The sequence below is a fragment of the Mirounga angustirostris genome, unplaced genomic scaffold, assembly GCF_029215605.1.
Source record: "Mirounga angustirostris isolate CCGP_5_RB_7025 unplaced genomic scaffold, mMirAng1.0.hap1 SCAF_3, whole genome shotgun sequence".
In the NCBI taxonomy this organism is placed as follows: domain Eukaryota; kingdom Metazoa; phylum Chordata; class Mammalia; order Carnivora; family Phocidae; genus Mirounga; species Mirounga angustirostris.
In genome coordinates, this window is record NW_026991711.1 from 150,560,704 (window position 1) to 150,580,559 (window position 19,856).

The 19,856-nt window shown below is 36.3% G+C and overlaps 1 long non-coding RNA gene across 1 annotated transcript in view; it reads left to right on the plus strand.

Moving 5' to 3' along the window:
- Positions 1-19,856, plus strand: part of LOC129045620 (uncharacterized) — a 91,680-nt gene that overhangs the window by 64,468 nt on the left and 7,356 nt on the right. Inside the window, exon 3 of the long non-coding RNA XR_008505590.2 lies at positions 19,376-19,484. This is a non-coding gene — a long non-coding RNA (uncharacterized LOC129045620). The remainder of the gene's footprint in view (positions 1-19,375; positions 19,485-19,856) is intronic.

Consider the following 19,856-nt stretch of genomic DNA (forward strand, 5'->3'; position numbering starts at 1 on the left):
ATGTGTTTCCACCTTTAAATAATGTTATCTCTAAAAACTACATACATGATACAGAAATTTAATAGAAAATGAAAGTAATTTTCTTAGTCCAGTGATTTCACAGTGTTATTGAACTATGAATTAACTAAATAATTCTCACCTCTCATTACTACTTGCAATCTCCCAACTAACAATAAGGGACCCCATAAAGTGATTTATTTTCCTTCTCATGGGTACAGAATCAAAATTAATGAGATATTAATTCAAATAATAAACTTTTTGTAATTCTTAGTATGTGGGTCTCTACTGAACATTGCCACTCTTGCTGATATCATATCTTGATATGTTCTTGTTCCTTTCTCTGATATTGAGCGTCTATTTCATGACTCAGTAGTAAAGTTCATACATGTAGTAAATTATAGAGTGAGTACCAAGTCCATATTCCTTCTATCTTTGTTGAGCCAGTAATGAATCAGATACTTTTGTTCAAGATTTTGAGCTAAGAGTCAAAGAAAACAGTCTCTGAGTCACCCTGATGGTGGAACATTAGAAGGAATGTCATTCAAATACCACTGTTCATGGCCCCTCGCTGACATTGCTACTGCTCATGTCCCTCGACCCCTCATGCTCCATTGCTTGTATCAAGACATGCCACTCATGTCACCATACTCCCAGCTTTCTTCCTGGTTATTCCACTTTTGCTCAAATTCCATAAAATACCTCAATACACTTTTAATACAACTTTTGCTCAGCTTCTATAAAATGTCTAAGTACATTTCCAAAAATTCCAATAAATTTTGAAGAAAATTGTAGCAAGTAGCTTGTGTGCGTGTGAATACACTAATCTACATACAGTACATAATTCCTAAAAACTACTTTTCTTGATTTGAAAGAAGGAACTTACACAAACATGAAGGAAACTGGAAAATATGTATCTGAAACAGGAGAGACTCTCAGAAACTCTGACATAGAGATCTTCACATTTTCTGGGCTTCATATTATAATCTGGGTTTGGCTATGTATTTAGAACAAAGCTAACCGTCATTTATTGCATACATTGGTGGAGAGAGGAAAAAAACCACTATATTTTTGTGTAAGAATTTTTGTATGTTTAGTCTACATAAATATTGCCCAAATCTTGTAAGACAAGTTAAGTACTAGTTAGCAATTAAAAGCACATTTGCAACATCTTTTACTGTGTGTTCATTATTTTTGAGAGTCAAACATACAGCACTACCAAAAAAAGTTCTTCATGGTTGTTCAAAGCGTATGTATACTCCTTTCTCATCAATATGCTTATTGAATCAAGAAATTAAATATTAAATTTTGTTTTGACTAATAAAAATTGGTAAGATATAAATGTTCAATTCTAATGATATAATGGAATTCTCCAGAAAATAAAACAAGACATGGAAATATATAGAAAACAAAAGAACTTCTATTACTGCATTACAGAGTCATTCTCTGTGGACACTCTACTTTCCACAGCCTCGAACAATCAGGCAGGGTAAATGGTTTTAGAGTAGGATCATGCTTAAATAAATACATTCTCAGCCACCCAAGCATTGGCTGATTTCTGGAAGTCCAGAAACATTGGTGAATGTTTTGCATTTCTGGTTTCTGACCTGGGTTGAACTGGACACACTGACATTATGTGAGAAAGACTGTTTTTTGGCTAGAACTGGAAGTAAATCTGCCAGCTTTCCCATGAGCATGCCTTTTTTTTTTTTTCTGTCAAGATCTGACTGTTTGACAAATCAAATTATGTTAGACCCAGCCCTTAATCTCAACGATAGCTAGACCATGAAACGTTTTTGAGAATGATAGAAATGTCTAACCCAAATTGTGAGGGTGGAGCTTTTGGGAGGGCTGGCATTGCCAACAGCCAGAAACATTTGGTAAGTGAAAGAAATGAATTGTCAAAACGTGTGTCAGTGGATATTTTGTGCCATCCGGGTGCGGTGACCTGAGAGTAGCTTCTCACCTAGACTGTGACTAATACCACGCCAGACAGAATTCCCTAGCAGAGGTTTTTGAGATATGTTAGTGATAGCCCATCATCCACATTCAGTGGTAAGAGGAAGGTATACCAATAGTTAAATCTCCAATTTAATCGTAGCATATTAAGCTCATGTATTAGTAATAGGATATTTGAGATGGCATAAATTTTATAATTTATAAGTACCTGTAAACTTTATTAACCTTCAAACTGATCTCTTCCCACCTGACATTATTTTTTACTTTTAGATTTATAAAATTTTTCAAAGAGGAACAAGCAGTAATGACTAGTCTGAGGCTGTGTTTTATTATTGACATTCTGATAACTTTTTCCCCCCCTCATACTTATTCTTTTATCTTATTTAAACATAACTTGGTTCTCTTTTAGAACCATGAAATAGAGTTGAAAGCTCTCTTCAAAGGTCAAAACATCCTAGAATATCCTTTTGAAAAAAAGAGTGGCACATTATCCCCAAGTTATGCAAACGTTACATTTTGCCCAGGCCTAGGTCCACAAGACAATCACAAAGAAAGCCCGTTTTTGGCTTTTCAGTCACCGGTGAAGGAGAACAGTTGGCTCCTCTCCTTTGTATATTCATCTTTTATAGACTTAGAGATCAGGCTCATCTCTCAGTGTTCAATCAAGACTAAACAATAAAGATCCCTTAGACTCTACTCATCACTTTTATTTCCAGTTCATCAATAATCATGTGGCTAACCCCTGAATTTTTTTTCATTTTTCCCCCTCTTAAGTTGTAGAATTAGAAGCAGGAAGAGTAGTCCTCAAAGAACTTAGCCAACCCTGAAGAACATACGTTTAAAGAATTTCTTTATGGTTCTTAAAGTTTTTGCACATTACCTTACTTTCTGTAATAAGCATGACACATAGCTGACACATCAAATAACAAACTGAGTTTGTTATTTCACCCACTTATAGCAATGTTCTGTGAATGTGCTGGTGGTATATATTTTCCTCTCCATGTGTGCAACATTCGGCCCCAGCTCCAATCAAGAAGCTAAATATTTACATTTGATTTTGACTGATAACAAATCTCTTGTCTATGTGCCTGTTTATATATGAGGAGTGTTAAAATATTGCCACCACCCATGACAAAGATTCTAAAAGCATCTAAATTCACTTAAATGATTAAATAGATAGAAGAAAAAAAAATTCAATAGAAAAAGCATATTCCAGAATCAAATATGCAAGGATGAATTACCCTGTAACTATTGCTCCAAATCAAACTGGAATTAGATTTTCCAATGGGCTCTCCTATGTAGTTATCTATAACAAACACAGGCAACCAGAACCAACACTTCAAGGTTGGTGTCCAAAGTTGACTTTTGTCATTAATGACAAATTCAAAAGCATAGTAGTCCAAAACATAATAAATAGATAGATTTCCATGTTTATTATTTTATATAGTCTGTGTGCCTAATAGCTAAAAACAGGGTGCCTAAAATATACCCATTAATAAGGAAATTGATTTTTTTGTTTAAAATATCTAATATACTCTGCCAATATTCTCATCAAATACTATTCTCTAAATGGTTATGTTGGTTAGGAAATCTTTGACTATAGATAACAGAACACCTGACTGTTTAACCATAAAAATGTTTATTATTTACTTAACAAAAATTCTCTCAATATTGGTCCAGCAGCTCAAGGATGTCATCAAGGATCCAGGCTCTTTCTCACTTTCTTCTCCACCATATTTTTATATTTCCTATTTGTCTTTTGATTGATAGATTCTTACCATAGCTCAAGACATTATAATGTACATCTTCAGAGTAGGAAGAAAAGGAAAGAGGAGGTTCATGTAACACTAGTCTCATATTTGTCTCTTTTATTGGAAAAAATTTTTTTTTTTCTCGAGTAACCTCCTTCAGGAGAATTTCTCTCTAATCACTTGATCACTCCCATCTGCAAGAAGTTTAGAAAAATGAGTTTCTATCAAGTGAGAATAAAGTTACATGATTGGTGTAAACTAATCACAATTCATTTCCTAGTTTTGGCAGATTGCCTTATTTCCTGGAGATCAAGACCTCTCAGTCCACCACTTAAACAGACTTGATTTCAGTTAGCAGAAAAGTAAGGTTTGGGAGTGGCTGAGTAGGCAGCCAAAACTGTCTACCACAATAGCCATCTCCTCTGATCCATTATGTACTTAAACCAGTACCATTCACAACCAAACATGTCTTGGATAAGATATGCTTCAGGAAATAACACCAGATAGTCTTATGTAAAAGTATGCAGGTATTTATAAGAAACAAAACTGTTGTGAGCTAAAGAAAGGCTGGAATGTAGAGCTCAAAAGGGCTCACTCTGTCTTTGGCCCCACATCAATGTTTCACCTGAGCAGACAGCTACTGGTTTCTCTGGGGGGCTGGGCTGATGCTGAGAAAGCCCCTGACATTCTTAACGTTCCTTTCCCCACAGTGATCCTGCTTTCCCCACAGTCAGGCTGGCTTCCCTCCGTTGGGAACTCCCCTCCCCCTTCTTTTCCATGTAACAAGTTTCACATATGAGCAAGATTCAACCCGTTCAGAGCCTCAGGGAGACTCAACCAGCAAGGGAAGGTGTCAATTACACAATGCATTGTGTCGAGAGCTATAAGGAGACATGGATCACTCTATGCTTCACTTACCTCACCTGTAAAATGGAGATAATAATTGCAGCTGCTTCACTGGGTTGTTGTGAGGATTAAATAAGATGGTAAGAGCCAAGTCAAGGGGCACCTGGGTGGATGGCTCAGTTGGTTAAGTGTCTGACTTTGGCTCAGGTCATGATCTCGGGGTCCTGGGATGGAGCGCAGTGTCCTGTCTGGCTTCCTGCTCAGTGGGGAGTCTGCTTGTCCCTCTGCTCCTCCCCCTGCTCATGCTACCTCTCTTGCTCTCTCAAATAAATAAAATCTTAAAAAAAAAAAAGAGCCACATCAATGTAGTACTACTATAAGAGATGTGGATTTACATATGAAGTTAAAGGTAAATGGTGACTGCTTAGATATCACTGGTGAAATATTTGAGGTTCAAAGGTAAGTAGTAACAGAGGTTTCTATAAAAAGATAGAAAAAATAAAAGATAAGAAAAAATGTTATCTCCACACACACACACGCACCATGAGAATCATCTCATTTTTCTCCTCTACCACATTAAAAGCTGGAAGACACTAGCATATCTACTGAGTTTTCAAGTGAAAAGTTTAGGACCCAAGACATTATTACTCATACAATACAAGCAATAGAAAGATAGTTTCAAATCCTCAAGGACTCAGAGTGTAACCCACGTAGTCTTCGTGGAAAAAAAAAGTTATTCAAAATGTACTTTAATCAAGAATAGCAGCCAATGTCATCCTTCTAAAAAGTAGGTCAGATTATGTCATTATTTTGTTCAAAACCATCCAATTGCTCCCTATTCACCTTAGGGTGAGTTGGCAAGAGTAAAAGAGACCAAGAAACTCTGGCCCCAGTTACTTCTTTTACCTCATGTCCAATTACCCTCACTGTTGGTTACTTAGCTCTAGTTGCAATAACTTCCTTGCTGTTCTCAAATAAGCCAGGCATTTTCTTACCTTTGGGTCTTCTCAGAGATAGCCCTCTCTGCCTGGAATGCTTATCCCACAGTTATCTGCAAGATCCTTTCATCTTCTTGCTCAAATATCCCTTCTCCCTGTGGCTTCTGATCAGTTGTTTATTTGATTATCCTTATCCTCATTCCATTTTCTCTATCTGTGCCGTCTGTAGTATGTGTTAGAATATGGGTTCTCTGCATCTTCCATATCTATAAACTCTTTTTCATCTTTTTTTCTTTTTCTGTTGAGGTCTGATCATTTTGCTCCACTTTGTTTCCAATTTCCTAATTCTTTTTTTTTAAATTAAATCGATACTATTTTAATTTTTTCTGCATATTTTGAAATTTTTTAAAGAGTTTTTCTTGGTCTGTGATTACTCCTATTCCCTAGTATCTTGTTTGTGCTTTATGAATGATATAATGCCTCAAATATTTCTAAGGATACATACTCAAATTTTTTAATTCTCTACTATTTCTTGCATTATTTCCATATCTGGGATCTGTTGTTCTGATTGCCATTCTTGGTCTTTCTTTTCCAGGCTGTTAAGTATTCCTCAGAGGTCTAAGAGTCCTTGGTTAATGATTCATATTCATAAACAGAATTTGATCTGACTCAGTATAAATTGCTATCAGGCTTTTCCTTTTCAGTAGTGTATGTCTGTCAACCTAAACAGGAATGGCTATAATCTTCATGTGAGTTAATGGATCCTATTGAAAATCAGGCTTTTCTTTATGGTACATACCTGGGAGTAGAAAGGCTAGCTCAAGAACTCCACAAATGCCAAAGTAAAGTATGTGTTGTTTTGGAAGTAGACTTTTCCACAATATACTTCTTACAGGCACTGTCTCTTCCTATAGTATTGTGGTAACATGGTGTCCTTTCAGGTTCTTCTTTACTTCCTTCACCTTACTACACAGACTATGACTGATCCCTCCCCAAATCTATTACTCATTCTGTCTAGAAGGTAAATCTTGCATTTCCATCTGCGACCAAATGTTCTAGAATGCTGCTACAAAATGGCCCCAGAAGATAAGGAGCCAACTGAGACCATATGGATTTCTGCCATTTGTTGTCTCCCAGCTCCAAACTTGGGATTTCTCTGGAGCTCAGCTAGGAAGAGCTTTTCCCTCATCTGCAGCATCTTACTCCTGCATCTGTTCCAAGCCGTGACTTTTTTCACCCATCTGATTTATCTATTAGTATAACTTCTTCCACTTTCAGAGTTCCAAAAGTTTGTAAAATCTCTAGTTTGCTAGAGGAATCCTCTCTTGTTTACAGTGGTCCCAGGGACTCATTATGTTTTGTATCTTTAGTGCCATTCAACAGGATCTATGGATGGAGGAGAGAAGCAAGTATGTGCCCAGTTTGCCACTATAGACTGAAAAATAGGGTGAAGGGTTAACTGTACAGTGGCAAGAAACATATTTCAGATGAAATTAGAATAATAGGAGTAGGAATGCAAACTAGTGGTTTTCCTAAGAGAAACCACCATGCCTATTACTCATTTTTTAACCACTAGGAAAAGGAACTTCACTGTGTTTTTATATCCTTATGACTTAGCTTTCCTTGCTTCTCAAGGTTTCTTATGACTATAATGTAATGGCCCACTGGAGCCAACACCTATCTTTATAGTCTATGCATAGGGATTTCAGGAAAAGTAAATGCAGAAATCAGCCAGAAGCCCAGGCTCTGGTTTTAAGTCTCATGGCAAAGGTAGTAATAAGTTTCACCAAAGAAAAGAATGGCTCAGCTTCCAAACAAATTATTTGAGTGTGACAATAATTTTATAGAAACAGTCTATAAATTTCCATGGACAAAACTTCCCTCAAACATATTTTAAAATATCCTTATTCTGACTCTTCGGTCTTTGTTGATTTTTTTTTTATTTGGCCCTTTGATTTGTTATTTACTCTTTCATCTCTACCTCCTCTGCAAAATCTTTTAAGAAAATAATTCAAGATGATAGACAAGCAACATCTTAACTTCATTATGGTTTTCCATCCCTTAACAATTATCATGACTAGAGAATGACAGATGCAATTGGCCCAAGAGCCTAATACTAAAATTGAGCTTTTGAGAACAAAAATCAAGACATCAAAGCCAACAGGACAAATGAGGCAGCCACAAACCTCCTACATTCTCTAATTTGAAACAAAGCAATGAAAATCCTTTTCATTTCAAATTGATGACTGAAATAAATTACAGCAGGAGAAAGTAGGATATGATAGGATTGTCTAGTGTGATGCAAATGTTAATTTAAATACCATTGTTTTCATATTTGCCTTAATAACTACTGAAATGTACATATGTTGATGATGGCTGTTGCTTATAATTTGAAGTTTCATTAGATGGTGGAAAGTCTCCCTTGGAGGCTTTATAATTAGCATAGACAATCATCATCTGTTTTGGATGATTTTGGAGACAGAATTTTTAGGTCCCTTCCAGCTCTGATCCTGTGTCTCGGTCTAAACAAAAATGAATCATTTCCAAACAATTTTCCCAAATGCACACATCAGCATTTTCTGATACTGCCATGTCTCAACTACGAGTGTTAATTTGGAAATAAGTGCTCACTAAGCTTTATCTCAATATAACTCACCTCAAAACACACTTCTGGCTGTGGTCTTCCCAGGATGCTCCAATCCCACCTTTTCACACCTGCTCCCCCTTTCTTTCCCTACTCCACACCATACTTAAGTACACACACCTGCTTGCTCTTCCTAGCTCATCAACTAATCCCTCATTTCCCCTCCAAGTCAGGCTGCCCAGCTGCAAAGAGCATCATTAAATCATAGTTTATATGTTCTCCTTCCTGCTCTGATGTGAAGTAAATCACTGTGTCTCTGGAAAATTCCTTTCTGTTTTCAAAGAGCCAAGTTTTTACACAAATAAGACGATTAAAAGTTTTGGCCTTGGTAGGAAAACAGAAGCTCACATCAGCATACAATGATCCATCATTGAGCAAAATTATTTATCAAGCCCTTACATCTTTGATGTATGTTATAACATTAATCCATATCTGATATATACTATATATATGTTATTATAAAAATTTCTAAATAAAATTAGTGTATCCAACAAAATTACTTTAGAGTCAAGTGGGTTTATGAATTCTATCTCTCCACTGACTTTCATTATAAAATAAGAGCAGGAAAAGATGGAAATAATAATAGTTAATGTTCCTTGAGCTCTTACCATTGTCCTCAATACTCCAAATAGAATAATCCATTGAATCCTCACAATATCCCCAAAGAGTGGGTGTATTTCTATCCAGATTGTGTGCATAAGGAAATGAGATACAGAAATTTTATATATCCCACCCAAGATTATTGCTACCAAGTGGCAAAGTCAGGACTCAGACCTATAACCTAAACTCATTAATCAAAATGCTTTAATGCCTCAAGATATAATAGAATAGTGCTAATTGTCCTTGAAAAAATATTTAATGGAAAACAAAATTATAGAGCACCAATGATGACACTGAACATTTAATAATAGTGTAGTTTTGAGCTGGATAATCTTATCAAAACAGGTTAAAATGAAGAAGAAAAACAACCCAAAGCATTTCTATAGTAAAATTATGCTATGCATATGATATATTTACATACTCCCCCAGAGCTACTGTGAAATGACTGATAAGTATACAAAATGAAACATGATTAGAATTGAAGCTATGTCTGTATATGTCACATAATGATGATTATCCTAGTGCCTATTATACCAAGTATCCTTTGCACAATAAATGTTTGTTGAATTGGATGAACTTTTATTGGTAGCCCTATAAGAGGCATAAAATATTCAAGTGCCTTCTTTGAATTAAGTTGAATTTAATTCTTTAGGATTTAAAAACTTTGGAGTAATCTTTTTTCAGAAGCTTTCAGCAACATATAAGCAGGTAAGTGGTTTGTCCACAGGCTGTGAAAATGTTAAAGCAGAGCCATTAGAAACTTTCTAGTCTAATCCTCTCATTTACAATAGAGGTAAATGGGCCAAGAATGGTTCACAGACTTGCTGGTTCACTCATTAGCTGGTTAATGGCAAAGTGACTAAAACCAGAGTCTCTTGATGCCTGGATTGACTTGAGAAGTGCACATGTGAATACAAACATGCACAGATTCCATCTGCTCTACGCTGTCTTCTCACCAGTATGCCACAGTTCTGAAATCCTAGCTTTAAAGGATATGGTTACACATATTTGTCTTCCCTGTATTCAGTGCTTCTGCCAAAACTGCCATCCATGGATTTATAGAATACTTTATCTTCCATCATGGTATTCCACACAGCATTGCTTCTAATCAGGAAGTCACTTCACAGCAAAAGAAGTATTGCAATGGGCCCATGCTCATGGAATTCAGTGGTTTTACCATGTTTTTAATCATCCTGAAGCAGCTGGCTTGGAAGAATTGTAGAATGGATTTTTGAAGACTTGGTCACAGCACCAGCTGAATGGAAATACCTTGCAGAGCTGGTGAAAGGTTCTTCAGAAGGCTGTACATGCTCTGAATCAGTGTCCAATATGTGGTGCTGTTTCTCCAATACCAGGATTCATGGGTCCAAGAATCAAGGGGTGGGAATGAGAGTGACATCCTTCACTGTTACCTTTGGTGACCCATTAGCAAAAATTTGTTTCCTGTTTTCATGACTTTATGCCCTGCTGCTTAATGGTGTTAGTTTCGGAGAGAGGGATGCTTCCACCAGGGAACACAACAATGATCCATTGAACTGGAAGTTAAGACTGATACTCAGACATTCGAATCAATAGGCAAAGGAAGGAGTAACGGTATTTCCTGTTATTAACATGTCCTGCAACTAAAGTCAATAGAAAACTACATCAACCCAATCTAGGGAGAAATATTAATAACCCAGATCCCTTAGGAATGAAGGTTTAGGTCACCCAACCAGGTAAAGAATCATGACCAGCCTTGGTGCTTGCTGAAAGCAAAGGGAATACAGAATGGGTAATGGAATGAATTGGCTCTAAATAACAGCTATGATCATGTGACCAGTTACAGAAATGAGGATACTAATTGTCATGAGTATTTTCTTCTTATTTTGCTATGAACACATGTGTGTATGTGCATGCATATGTTTTCATCCCTCTCTTATTACCCTATTGTGTTAACACAAGGTATATTGATTTTATATCATACTATTTAAGTGTTGTTAATTTTACTCATAGTATTTAAGTTACAGCATATCAAGAAGCGTTAACATTTCTATGTTTCTATGGAAAGAGCCAAAATGTCCATCAACCGATGAATGGATAAAGAAGATGTGGTATATATACAATGGAATATTATGCAGCCATCAAAAGATGAATTTTTGCCATTTGCAATGACGTGGATAGAACTAGAGGGTATTATGCTAAGCGAAATAAGTCAATCAGAGAAAGACATGTATCATATGATCTCACTGATATGAGGAATTCTTAATCTCAGGAAACAAACTGAGGGTTGGTGGTGGGGGGGGTGGGAGGGATGGGGTGGCTGGGTGATAGACATTGGGGAGGGTATTGCTATGGTGAGGGCTGTGAATTGTATAAGACTGTTGAATCACACAGACCTGTACCTCTGAAACAAATAATACATTATTATGTTAAAAAAAAAAAAGAAGATAGCAGGAAGGGAAAAATGAAGGGGGGGAAATCGGAGGGGAAGACAAACCATGAGAGACTATGGACTCTGAGAAACAAACTGAGGGTTCTAGAGGGAGGGGGGTGGGGGGATGGGTTAGCCTGGTGATGGGTATTGGAGCATGGAGCACTGGGTGTTGTATGTAAACAATGAATCATGTAACACTACATCAAAAACTAATGATATAATGTATGGTGATTAACATAACATAATAAAAAAATGTAAAAAAAAAACTTTAAATTTTAAAAATAACCTTTTTATGACCTCACTTTCCCTGCCAGCAACAGATCCATTCATCTACTTTCCTTTACAGCAACCTCTCAAAAAAGTTACTCAACTTTCCCCCCAGTATACTCTCTGAATGTCACACAATCAAACTTTCACTCCTATTACTCCACCAGAGCTGCCTTTATCAAGATTAGTAATGATGTTTACATTGCTATATCCAATTGCTAATTCACAGCCCTCATTTTAAATCACTGATCAGGAGCCTCAAATAAAGCCGATCACCCTCACCTCCTTAATATATTTTCTTCACTTGACTTCTTATCTCACTGCCAATCTCAGGTTATTTTACTGGGTTCTCATTTACTTCAATTCTGAGCCCTGTTCTCAGTTCTTGGTTCTATTCTAAGTATACTTACTACTTCTGTGATTTTTATCCAATCATGGTTATAAATTGATATACTGAGGTCTTTCAAGTTTATGTTTCCAACCCAGATCTCTCTCTTGAATCTGAAACACTTATATGGTATATGCAGCTATCTACTTGATACATTGTCTTAGCAATCTAATAGATATCTCAAATTTAAGTCTAAAATCTACTCTTGACCTCCTCCCACCCAAAACTGATCCATCTGAAGTCTACCCTTTCTAAATTGAAGAAAAGCTATCCTTTTTGTTTTCAGAACAAAAACTTTAAAATCACTTATGATTTCTTTCTTTTCATTACTATCTAGATTCAAACTGTCAAGAAACCCAGTTGGGTCTATCCTCAGAATATATTTAGAATCTTACTGCTTCTCATCAGCTGCAACACTACATTCTATTATATATCTTGCCTGAGTTACTGAAGTAACTTCTCTTTATCATTTCCTCTCTCCCCCACAACTGTAATACATTCTCAATATAGAAGCCAGAGTAATACCTTTATGAAAGCTGTATTACTCCTCTATTCAAACCCTCTTAGTGGTTCTCCTCCTAAACTTTATGAGCCAAAGTTCTGTTTAAAAGACTGAAAAATCCTATATGATGTGGGTTCTTTAACTTTTACTGTATTCCCGCTTTACTCATAGCTCATTGTCCATGCTTCCTCCATGTTCCACAAACATGCCAGGCATGCTTTTATTGTAGGGCCTTTTGCACGGACTCTCCCTTCTGCCTGGAATGCTTTATCTCAAAATATCAATATGGCTCACTCCTCTACTATAGCATACAGATATAGATGATATAAATATGGACATTGAAGAAATATGGCCAAACATTACCAAATATGGTAAAACACAAACACCCACAAATGCACAAATCCAAGAAACTCTAGGAACTACATACCATATAAATACAAAGGAAACCACACCCAGATCCATCATAACCAAACTGATGGTAAAGCAAAAATGAAAATAAAAGTTTTAAAGTAGCTAGAAAAAAATTACACATTATATTCAGGGAAAAATCAATGAATAAAAGTTGGCTTCCTTTTAACAAACAAAATAAAACTTAAGTTTTATCACCATGGAATTGTATCCTTAAATTCTGAAACAAACAACAATAATAACAAAAATATCGATGACCACCAACACCATATCCAGTAAAAATATCCTTTAGATACGAAAGGAAAAATAAAGAAGTTTTCAGATTAAAATGGACAAAATGTATTTCTAGTAGTTCTGTAATAAGAGAAAAGCTAAAAGAATTCTTCTGGCTAAGGGGAATAGAAACCAGATAAATACTTTGTTCTACAGGAAAGAATATAGAAAACTAGAAATGGTAAAGATAAGAGAATACAAAAGGCTATTTTATCATAACTTCCTTGAAAGGCATATAACTGAATGAAAATAACAGCACTGTTGTAAGATTTGTACTATAAGCAAGAAGCTGGAATATATATGACAATATCAGTGACCAGATAAAAGGAACTTTGCTATTACAAAGTTATTACCTTTTATTAAAGTACAATGTTAATTCTAAAATAAAGAATGCATATTGCAATCCTTAGGACAACCACTAAAAATAATGTAAATAGTTATAGCTGAAAAAGTAATAGAGGACTGAATTAGAAATCAGTATCCATGAGATCTCTAGGAACTCCCCAATTATTTTGAAATTTGACACACTACTAGGTAACTCACAGCTCAAAAACAAATTGCAAGAAAATTAGAAAATATTTCAAAGAGAATGATAATGAAAATACACCACAAAAAATTGCTGCATAAATTTAAAGTTGTGTTTAGGGGAAATTTGTAGCTTTAGATGTTTATATTAAAGAAGAATAGTCTAGGGGCGCCTGGGTGGCTCAGTTGGTTAAGCGACTGCCTTCAGCTTGGGTCATGATCCTGGAGTCCCAGGATCGAGTCCCCCATCGGGCTCCCTGCTCAGCAGGGAGTCTGCTTCTCCCTCCGACCCTCCCCCCTCTCATATGCTCTCTCTCTATCATTCTCTCTCTCAATAAATAAATAAAAATCTTTAAAAAAAAAAGAAGAATAGTCTAAAATCTATTCTCAACTTTTTTCCTTAAGAGGCTGGAAAGGAAGTGCAAATTAAATAGAATAAAGAAAATAATGGCAAACATCAGTAATACAGTGTGAGAAAAAAGACAAAATTAACAAAGTCAAAGTTTGGTTCTTTGAAAAGATTAATGAAAGTGATAAGTAATTCCAAGATTGACCAAGGAGAGAGAGAGAGACAGAGAAAGGAAGAAAGGAGACAGATTCAGGCAGAAATAATAAAGCAAATTAGGCAGAAACATAAAACAATTGCTGAGGGGTATGTAGGAGCTCTTCGTACTATTCTTGCAAATTCGAGAGCATATCAAAAATTTTAAAATTAAAAAAAAATCCCTACATATTACTTGAAATCAGCATAATATCTGAATAAGCTAAGATGAACTTTTCTCCCTTTTTAAATTTTGCTGAAGCTGGCTCACATCGGGTTCCACTGGCTGTTGGTGGGAGTATTTAGACTATGGAAATCAACAAATGCTATCCATAAATTGGGGTTTGATTTATTGTTTTGTTGATTGGCTAGACTTAAGAAAATGATCGAAGAAATGTTAATAATACAGATTAAACTTAAAAGTAAGTCAGTTATGTAGCTTTTTAATATTTTGAATAGCACAAAAACAATTAAAGAAATACTCTTCTGGTATTCAAAAGCTAGTATGAGATTCAACAAAAAAGAGTTGCTGGAGGCATTGACCAACGAATGAATTTCTGATATGTGTCTTTATTATCTCACTTGGTCTTACTCATTAATATAAATGAAAATGTAAAACAGCATTGGTGTCAGAATTACGTTTATCCATCATTTCTAATGATAGATTGGCTATGGATACAGAGTTCAACAAAAATCCAAGAGAGTAATCTGTGAGACTTAATTGGCCATGTGGAATTGACAATATTTTAGAGTTTATTGTTATTTGTAAATTGTGTGCCACACGTCTTTTACATAAGTAAAAATTATAATGATGCTATGTAGATATGTGAATTTATCTATAAATATAATTATATATGTGTGAATATATATGCGAACATTTATTTTTCAACAGAGCCGATGGTTAAACACTTAGGAGCACGTCACTGAACTGTGGGCACATCCCTTAACTCTGAAAATTTCCTAGACACAGTTTCACATCTGAAAACTAATATGACTAAGAACTACCTCATAAGTTCAACATGAGAATTACTGACATCACCTCAAAACTGCCCGACCTAGCACCCAATAGAAACTGGCAACTACTACAAGATTATAATCACTGTTATTAGTATCCTTGCTACTGCTAAATGACCATGGCTGATCCCTGCTGCTCCGTTTCCCTCAGGTTATTCCCCACTTTCTTCATGTGTCTTAGAGAAGTTTATCTGAAATATATCTGTCCCATGTATCAACCCCTCAGGTCTTTTTTTCTTTCTGTTCTAGTTTGTTAACCTCAAAATAAGAAGCAAAGTCTAAATTTCTTTCTAGGCTTTAATGTTCCCATCAATGAACGAGGGGTGACATAGAGGCATACACATCCCTTTGTGAATGAATGAATGCATGCATATTTCCTAATATTGAACCAGCTTTCATTCCGGAAAGGGGTCTGTTTAGGCAATGGATATTAGACATCGATACATTCACTTTGTTATACACTAGTTTTCTTTAAGGATTAGAACAGGTATGTGCCTATCTGACCAATGTGCATAATAGGACAAACGTGAAATTTTGACTACCAGTGACCTGGAATAAAATTCTGACCTCCTGATTTAGCAGCTGTGTGACTGATGCAAATTAGAATCGCTGAGTTTCAATTTTCTCATCTTTATGCAGAACTATTACAAGTTGCTGCATAGCAATTTTTAAAGGATAAAATGTGAGAAGATATATAAAACCCTAGCAAGGGCCTCTACTCTAGTAAATGTTGATTTACCTGTTCTGTGAGCTAACAACTAAGAAGAGCTGCATAACACGTACACATGCTTTCAAGTGGATCCGGGTGGCCTTTCTCCTGAGTTACATTGGAGGAGTCCAACTGTGTGTCCATGATAGCAAGGGTGATATAAATATCACACTAAATAAAATATTTTTTGACTATTCCTACTTTAATAAGAGCACTCACTAGTGAGTGAACCTCCTGGCTGGGGTTCCTTTCCAGCAATCTGTCTTTTGCATAACAGTGTTTGATCCAAACAAGTGTTCTTGTCAAACCTTTCCCAGGACTCCTTATTTATAACTACACCATGGCCAGTGTAGTTCCCTTACATATAATCTCTAAAACATATTCGCAATTGAATCGTTATGCCATTTCTTTCTCTGAATTTCTTTCTAGGACACATGGAAAGGAGGAAAGCCACTATTTGCATAGCCAAACATCCTCCGTGTCCAGAAATTTCCTTTGGCAGTCACTGTAGTCGGTTTCTAAGTATGATGAGAGTGCATATTACATTGTGAATTGTGAAAGGGGCTACCAGCACTATGCCTGGCACAAACTAGGTTTTAAATAAACACTAAATAAATGAATGAATAAATGAAAGAATAAGAATTCAATGAAAAAACAAAAGAAGTTATTTATTTGGAAACTATCTTAACACTTTAGAGAATTGGGAAAAGTGCTTTAAATAGAAAATACAACTCATCCATCCATCCACTCATTCATTCAATAAATATTGATTGAGGTTTGTTATTTTCCAGACACTGTGCAAGTCACTGTGAATATTATGCTCACTGTGACATGTTAGCCCATAGCGAGATTGCAGACTGCTGAGGAAATAAATATTAAACACAGTTCCAAAATTACTGCCAGTCATGAATAAGTCCAGTTACACAAGTATAGAATAGGGAATAGAAACAAAAATTTCATGTATTATCTATAAGATTAATCTACATTTGTACTGTTAATATTCAAGAACAACAATCAAATATATATATCATGATCAGGTTCTGAATGTTGGATTGATCTAAATTGTAGTTCAAGGTCCGGTGCTAAATAAGCTTATTATAAATTCATCAACTACAACATCAAGGGATCATATGCACTATTGGAGGATAACATTGAAATTCAGTTTGGAGAATGGCTGGTCTATTTTATGAGATACATATCTCTTTCCTGCAACATAGCAGCAAAAAATAATACTACTACTTGAAAACAGATAGCTTAATCTTTAAATGATAATCTAGTATAATTCATAAGGTCCTAATCCTGACTAGGCAAAATAACACCAAAGAGAAAGCAGAATATCCTCCAAAAATTGAAATATAATCAAAACAACAAAATATCCTATGATTCAGTGTAGAAAAAAAGGTAAAGAAAAATTACAGATGAATTTCACAGAAGATTGAATTGAAGGCTTTAGATAGATAATTAAGAAAAGAATACTTTTATTTTTATTTTTTTTTCAAAGATTTTTATTTATTTATTTGACAGAGAGAGAGCGAGAGCAGGAACACAAGCAGGGGGAGTGGGAGAGGGAGAAGCAGGCTTCCTGCCGAGCAGGGGGCCCAATGTGGGACTCGATCCCAGGACCCTGGGATCATGACCTGAGCCGAAGGCAGACGCTTAACGACTGAGCCACCCAGGCGCCCAAGAAAAGAATACTTTTAGACCAATCTGAATCTACAAGCTGAACATGGGTAACTTTCATTTCTGGTGAGATAAAGCAAACCAGTTAGCATGTAGTATGCTCATCCCTGGCAGTAATTATCAGACTCTTTTGCTGCCTGGTTCCTATAATTTTCTGACAAAAGTCATACGACCCTGAAGATCCATCAGCTTTTATCCACACAAATCCCACTATAACTACATGAGGAGATCTTGATAAGATCCCTAAAAGCAACATGTATCAGCCTCCCATGCTCCTCCTGCTTTGAGTATAGTAGGTAAAGCCCCTCCTATCACCTCCTACCCTTATAATCTTCTCAAGGAGCATGGACTACAGGAAAAACAAGATTCTGGAAGGCTGAATAAACCTCCTGAAGCAAGGGACTGCCAAGGCCCAACCTTCCCCTTAGAAAGGGAGGTGGAAAAGTACAGTGAACACAAAATACGTATGAATATTCCAGTGTAACCATATGAATATTCCAATATATTCAGCACACTCCCCTCTCACATGGATCCCTCAAATCAAAATTTTAAAATCCCAAAGTAACATCAACAAAAAAACAAAAATAAAAACAAAAAATCTCACCACCAGTGACAGCTGCATTGTCAAATTCACCAGTCAGACTTTTTTTCCCCTCAAACTTATTAGTTATTGACCTGATTTTGTATAAGAATAAGCTTCAATAAAAAATTCATTGCCAATTGAATTGCTCAGCTGTTTTCAACAGTTCAGTTGGCTCTTCCTTCTTCAAACATTCCCTTTTCTTTCACTGCAAAGCGACCTCTTGGCTATATTCCTAACTGATCATCTCCTAGCCCCCTCAACACAACTGTTGCAGTTCTTCAAGGCTACACTCTAAGCCTCCTTCTCATTCTACTCATTTAACTCAACAGCTTCCATTATCAATCTAGTCAACTGTGATTGGCAGTCTGTGATTCAGCAATCTTACACAATTCACAGCCCTCACCATAGCACATACCCTCCCCAATGTCCATCACCCAGCCACCCCATCCTTCCCACTCCCCACCACTCCAGCAACTCTCAGTTTGTTTCCTGAGATTAAGAATTCCTCATATCAGTGAGGTCATATGATACATGTGTTTCTCTGATTGACTTATTTGGCTCAGCATAATACCCTCCAGTTCTATCCACATCGTTGCAAATGGCAAGATCTCATTCCTTTTGGTGGCTGCGTAATATTCCATTGTATATACCACATCTTCTTTACCCATTCATCTGTCGATGGACATCTTGGCCCTTTCCATAGTTTGGCTATTGTGAACATTGCTGCTATAAACATCAGGGTGCACATACCCCTTCAGATCCCTACATTTGTATCTTTGGGGTAAATACCCAGGAGTGCAATTGCTGGGTTGTATGGTAGCTCTATTTTCAACTTTCTGAGGAACCTCCATACTGTTTTCCAGAGTCGCTGCACCAGTTTGCATTCCCACCAACAGTGTAGGAGGGTTCCCCTTTCTCCGCAACCCCACCAACATCTGTCGTTTCCTGACTTGTTAATTTTAGCCATTCTGACTGGTGTGAGGTGGTATCTCATTGAGATTTTGATTTGAATTTCCCTGATGCCGAGTGATGTTGAGCACTTTTTCATGTGTCTGTTGGCCATTTGGATGTTTTCTTTGGAAAAATGTCTGTTCATGTCTTCTGCCCATTTCTTGACTGGATCATTTGTTCTTTGGGTGTTGGGTTTGATAAGTTCTTTATAGATTTTGGATACTAGCCCTTTATCTGATATGTCATTTGCAAATATCTTCTCCCATTCTGTCGGTTTTCTTTTGGTTTTGTTGACTTTCTTTTGCTGTGCAAAAGCTTTTTATCTTGATGAAGTCCCAATCGTTCATTTTTGCCCTTGCTTCCCTTGCCTTTGGCAATGTTCCTAGGAAGAAGTTGCTGCGGCTGAGGTCGAAGAGGTTGGGGCCTGTGTTCTCCTTTAGGATTTTGATGGACCGCCATCTTTCAGCTATTTGCAAGCCCTGAAAAAAATTACAGGTCAGTGATAAAGAATCTGTATCCTCAAGGCTATGTAGTCAATATACTACCATAGTCAACTCTTTCGAAAAGAGTTAATGTTAAACAAATGTTTTTTAACATTTTTTTAATTTTACATTTTAACATTTAATGTTAAATTTAACATTAATTATATGTTTTAACATATAACATATTATTTGTTTCAGAGGTACAGGTCTGTGATTCAGCAGTCTTACACAATTCACAGCCCTCACCATAGCACATACCCTCCCCAATGTCTATCACCCAGCTACCCCATCCCTTCCACCCCCCACCACTCCAGCAACTCTCAGTTTGTTTCCTGAGATTAAGAATTCCTCATATCAGTGAGATCATATGATACATGTCTTTCTC